Source organism: Podarcis vaucheri (genome assembly GCF_965113315.1).
Source record: "Podarcis vaucheri genome assembly, chromosome: 12".
Lineage (NCBI taxonomy): Eukaryota > Metazoa > Chordata > Lepidosauria > Squamata > Lacertidae > Podarcis > Podarcis vaucheri.
In genome coordinates this window covers 49,214,337-49,220,236 of record NC_138750.1, presented here as the reverse complement: position 1 = coordinate 49,220,236, position 5,900 = coordinate 49,214,337, and the positions used below count along the sequence as shown (strand labels likewise).

The 5,900-nt window shown below is 42.8% G+C and overlaps 1 long non-coding RNA gene across 1 annotated transcript; it reads right to left on the bottom strand.

Annotated features, from left to right (window-relative positions):
• Window positions 1–1,521: 1,521 nt before the first annotated feature.
• On the bottom strand, window positions 1,522–5,026 carry LOC309515457. Its single transcript, XR_014212490.1, has 3 exons — window positions 4,656–5,026; window positions 4,304–4,379; window positions 1,522–1,606 (listed from the first exon to the last, which is right to left on the bottom strand). It is a non-coding gene; the product is annotated as an uncharacterized lncRNA (long non-coding RNA).
• Window positions 5,027–5,900: the final 874 nt, after the last annotated feature.

Sequence of the window (5,900 nt, the reverse complement as noted above, 5' to 3'; positions counted from 1 at the left end):
GTAACCTCACTTCTCGCAATGAGGGAACTGCCCAAAGGCCCTCGGCACTGGATCTCAGTGTCCAGGCTGAACGATGGGGGTGGAGACGCTCCTTCAGGTATACTGGACTGAGGCCATTTAGGGCTTTAAAGGTCAGCACCAACACTTTGAATTGTGCTTGAAAATGTACTGGGAGCCAATGCAGATCTCTCAGGACTGGTGTTATATGGTCTCGGCGGCCATTTCCAGTCACCAGTCTAGCTGCCACATTCTGGATTAATTGCAGTTTCTGGATCACCTTCAAACGTAGCCCCATGTAGAGCGCATTGCAGTAGTCCAAGTGGGAGATAACTAGAGCATGCAACACTCTGGTGAGACAGTCCATGGTCAGGTAGGGTCTCAGCCTGCGTACCAGATGGAGCTGGTAGACAGCTGCCCTGGACACAGAATTAACCTATGCCTCCATGGACAGCTGTGAGTCCAAAATGACTCCCAGGCTGCGCACCTGGTCCTTCAGGGGCACAGTTACCCCATTCAGGACCAAGGAGTCCTATTTGTGCTCTTACTATTTGTGCTCATTTCATTTACCATATTAAGCAAAGCAGGCTTTAGAAACCATCTGCAGGGGAGAAGGGCTCAACTCTTTCCAAACCCACATTGTGATCTTCTCTCTATCTTTATAACAGGAAGCAGTAACTACCAAGGTTCTTTACAGTAAGGAGGATAGTCTCCGTTGTATTATATTTAGATTTCTTGCTGCTGCTTCAGGAACAATGGGAGAGGGAGATGGGGAGAGAGCGAGTCAAAGACAGAGAGACAGGGGAAATTATGCTGGACAAAAAGGAAAGTTGCAAGGTTTAGAAAGGCTTTTTGCTTTATGGAGATTGATGGACATTTGCAGGCATATGCAAATAGGTTTAGTCAGCTCATCATTGAAAACAACATTGGAGATAAAGATAAGAAAAATGGCATTTCCTTGCTGCTGGATAGTGCAAGACGTATGATGTCTGGCTGGATTTTCTGTCTCCCAGTAAGCCTGATAAAGCCACAAAATTATCTGTAAGAGACAATGACTAAATGCCAACTGCTTTCTGTAAATAAATGATTACACTTTTAACGAACAGAGATGAGGAAGGGGGCAGATGAGCAGGGGAGGCAGGAGATCACAAAGTTCACATTATTTTAAACTAGTGAAATGTCACTCATCATGATTAATTTGTTTAAAAAAAATATTTAGAATGATTTATAGAGTGCTAAGAGTGCAGTCCAAACCACAAACCCTGCATATTTCAGAGTAAGCACCACTGAATTCAGTAGGGCATCTGTGTAGACATGGTTGGGATTGGACTGTAAGTCACAAAGTTCTCTAAACAGTGTACATAATAAATTTAAGACACAGTTAATGCCAACACAACTCTTTTGGGAAACATAAGTACAATATTTATCAATAAAAACACAGATAAGATCAGTAAAAAGTACAAACTTGATGAATGGGATGTGTGTGGAGCTCAGGGATGAAGAATATTTGGTTCTCTAGATGTTGTTGGACTCCATAATCCATATTTCCTGATCTTTGGCTGTGATGGCTGGGGCTGATGGGAGTTGGAATCCACCAAAGATGGTTCATCTGTGGTGTAAGAAGATCCTCTCTACTTTAACCCATCAGATTCCTGTAAAATCCTGCACCATTTATGGTGCAATTCTATACGTATCTATTCAAAAGTACATCCCACAAAGTTCAGTTCTTCTTAGTCCCAGGTTAAGTGTGTATTGCATCCCACCCTGTTTTTACCATCTTCACAGAATTTTCTACCTTTTGATGACCACACCATCACTACTACTGTAAATTCATCTCACATTCAAAACATGGCCTTGATTCATTCCTTCAGATGGAGGGAACGACCACGATTTTCTGAACTTGAGGGGAATTTTCAAGAAGGCTGGTATAGGGAACCAGACAAGAACACATTTCACACCGGGAAATGCCAAATAATTAAACCACAAGCAGGGGGCCTACTCTATCGAGTATTTAGCATAATTGCTAATCCACTCTTGACTGGATTCACATCTGTTTCCCTTAGTGAGGATGTCCATAGGGAAACAGCAAGGGATGACATACAGCATCCATGCTCCTAGAAGGAAGGTGCTAATGGTAACACCAATGTCAATGTTATTTCTAGATCTCCTTCTCATAGAATGCTCAAAGCAGTTTACAGGGAAAGAGATGAAATCTAACTGTAGCGCAAAGATCAGCAATAAGTTATTTACTATATTTTGACCCTGCCCTTTAGGACAAAGCAACCGAACAAACATAATAAAACATCTGCCTACAGCTCCCTTCCTGCGTCACATACTTCCTGGCATGAGTAGGTTAGGCTGAGAGACTGTGACTAGCCCAAGGTTACCCAATGAGTTTCATGGCTTGAGTGGGGATTTGAACCCAGGTCTCCCAGGTCCTAGTCCAACACTCTAACCACCACTCCACACTGGCTCCAATATCCTTGTACAGTGGTACCTCGGGTTACATACACTTCAGGTTACAGACTCCTCTAACCCAGAAATAGTACCTCGGGTTAAGAACTTTGCTTCAGGATGGAAACAGAAATCGTGCTCCAGTGGCACGGCAGCAGCGGGAGGCCCCATTAGCTAAAGTGGTGCTTCAGGTTAAGAACAGTTTCAGGTTAAGAACGGACCTTCGGAACGAATTAAGTACTTAACCCCAGGTACCACTGTATATTCTGTAGTGTGCTGTGCCATGAGTAGAATTTCTCCTGATGATCTAACTGATCTCACAGGTCTATACAAGAGGGGGGCAAATGGTCTTAAATGGTCTTTCTGGTACCTGCCTATTTTATTTTATTTTATTTTAAAAAAAATATTAGCCTGAACTTTCCCCCAGTAGCTAACACCCTTGATTCGTCCTTCGCAATACTCAAACTCGCTATTGTGACTTATGATCGGAAAAACTGAATTTATTAAGAGATGAGGTAGATGTAGCGAGGTACGCTGTAACTCAGCTTCCCAGTCTCTCTAGAGCAAAATAATTTCTGTTCTCTAAGGGGCAGAGTTGAGTGAATGAGAGACTACATTTGACTTTGACAGCTGACTAGCATCCCTGAACTAAGCCTGGATGATCCCTATCAGTCAATTTGAAGATCAGCCTCCCATATCTAATATCTAAACATGGAGCAAAGTCTAGTGATTTGGGTCTATCTGGAGTTGGGTGGGAGAAGGGTAAGAAGAGGGCACCAGAGCTTATGGAAACTACGGATCAATTAGCAATAAACAAACAAAGTTGGCCAGTTTGCATTGAATTCACAATGTTTTGAAAAGGAAACATTCACTGTGTGCTTTTAATTCAACATCCTTTTTTTGCTTTGTTTTATCCAGAGGATTCAGAATTGTGTCTCCTTAGCAAGAAAGAAAAAGAGAGAGGAAAGAATAAGGCTGTAACCCTATGCATCAGTCTTCCCTGACATATTGCATGACTGGAGGCCACGAGGTTGGTGAAAGCATCTATGCGTACTTACCTGTGAGTAAGTCTCACTTCCACAATACTAGAAACCACTGAAGAAGAGGGATTGACTGGTAAAACACTCCCAGAATTATAGCTCTGTGAAGGGAATATCGCTTTCCTAACAACCCTCAGCAACCTTAACAAACCATAGCTCCCAGAATCCTTTGGGGGAAGCCTTGACAGTTTAAAATGGAATCATGGTGACTCAAATATATGAATGTAGCCTTTGTCATGGAACTTTCTGATGCCAAAGATTTATATGTACATCAATGCATAAAAAAGTAAAAGTAAAGGGACCCTGACAATGAAGTCAGTCGCGAATGACTCAGGGGTTGTGGCGCTCATCTCGCTTTAAAGGCCAAGGGAGCCGGCATTTGTCCACTTCTGCAGACAGTTTTTCCAGGTCATGTGGCCAGCATGACTAAGCCGCTTCTGGCGAAACCAGAGCAGCCCACGGAAACACCGTTTACCTTCCCGCTGGAGCGCTACCTATTTATTTACTTGCACTGTGTGATTTGGAACTGCTAGGTTGGCAGGAGCTGGGACTGAACAACGGGAGCTCACCCTGTCGCAGGGATTCGAACCGCCAACCTTTTGATTGGTAAGCCCAAGCAGCACAGTGGTTTAACCTACAGCGCCACCCGCGTCCCTCCCATCAATGCATAGCATGATTCATATTAGACAGTGGGCACAAACCAACTAGCTGGCTATGTTGTTAAATTTATTTCTTTGTATACTCAAGTTAGCAAGAGGTCTTACTTCATGCTTAAAACAACAGTTGAAAGAAGAAAACATAGAGTTCTTTACCCTTCCTATACCCAGCAGTTCTCCCTTGCAAAGGTCTTCCCTTCCATGGTGTCATATTTTCCCCTTGGCTCTGAAACTGGGAGTTAATATTGGCTCAGCAAAACAAGGCTTGGAAATCTTTTTCAGGAGAGAATTAGCACTCATGAGAGGGGCTAAGCACCCTATCAAAATGTTCTCCCAGTATATGTATAGAGAAGTATTATTCCTCTCTGAAGGTGGACTCAGACAACGAAGTTCCTTCTCCCAATGAATATTAAAATCATCATCATTGCCATTCATCTTTCTCCTCCTCCTGGGCCATGTTTATCTCAGGGAATGTATCCTCCCATATGTCTTGTTTTTCCTAAATTACCTCATTCAGATTAGCACTCTGGGAGACCTTTTGATCTTGAGATGTTTGTGGCCTATATTTCACTAATAGGATTAGAGGAGAAAACAATGCTTTAGTTAGGGAGAGGAATAGTTAGTTAGTCATATTCACACAAATCCTAGTGGAAGCATTCTTGCCTACGATACTAAAATAAATGAAGATGAGAGTAAGGATTTTGGGAAATGAGTCCAGAGCTATTAATTCTAAAACTTGTCCACAGAAAATGAGGATCAAAGAAGGAAATTTAGTCATGCCGTGTTTGAGTCATGCAGTGCTAAGGTCAAGGCTCTTGATTTGGAATGGGAATGAAACTTTTTGTGCAAAACACACACAATATTTGTTTAAAAATTGTTTAAAATGTTTGATTTCACAGTGCTTTTTATATTGTTTTTGAAAATGAAGCAAAAGTTCACCATGATGTATATTCTACTTCACTGACAAAAATGTCTCCACCAGAGGCAAAATGTGAAAATGTAGAGTTTAGACTTCCTCTCACTGAGGGCAGGGTTTTCTTGGTATAGCTGTACCTTGGCTCCCAAATGCCTTGGGAGAAATGTTCCAGCTCCCAAACAATCGAAAACCGGAAGTGAGTGTTCCAGTTTCCGAACTTTGTTTTTGGAAGATTTTGGTTTCTGAATTTATCAGAAGTCAAATGGACTTCCAGAACAGATTCCATTCAACCTCAGAGGTACGTCTGTAATGTCGGAATCTCCACTCGGCCAAGCTGATAAAGGTCATCTTTCGGCCGAGTCCTTCAGAATCGCCTCCGACATGATTAACAACCTGAGCCCCTGATAAGGTCCCAAGGCACATTCCCCCATTCAGCAGAGAATCCAAAACAGCATGCGGAAGTGATGAGATTTATGGCTACATTGCTATGCTTTATTTCTTACTACGCAGACAGCAAAGAAATATACTGTAGTATCTTCGGCTCACAGGCAGAGGTACCTGGCCTCCCCCGAGGCAATTGAGCGAGATACTGTGTTTACCTTCCGTCTGCGACCCCGGCAGGCTAGGTAAACAAACCCGGCGATTCTTCTCATTAGTTGTGAGATAGAACACACCCTCTGCTTTTCTCTTCTTGTCTCTCCCTCCCTGCATTCTCCCAGGGAGGAGAAATGAGACAGACAGGAGTCCTTTTTACATGTTTATTCCTGTCACTCATCAGTACATAGAAATGCGACCGTTCCCTTCAGACTCCATCAGAAGAGACTCAACTCCTCCCCT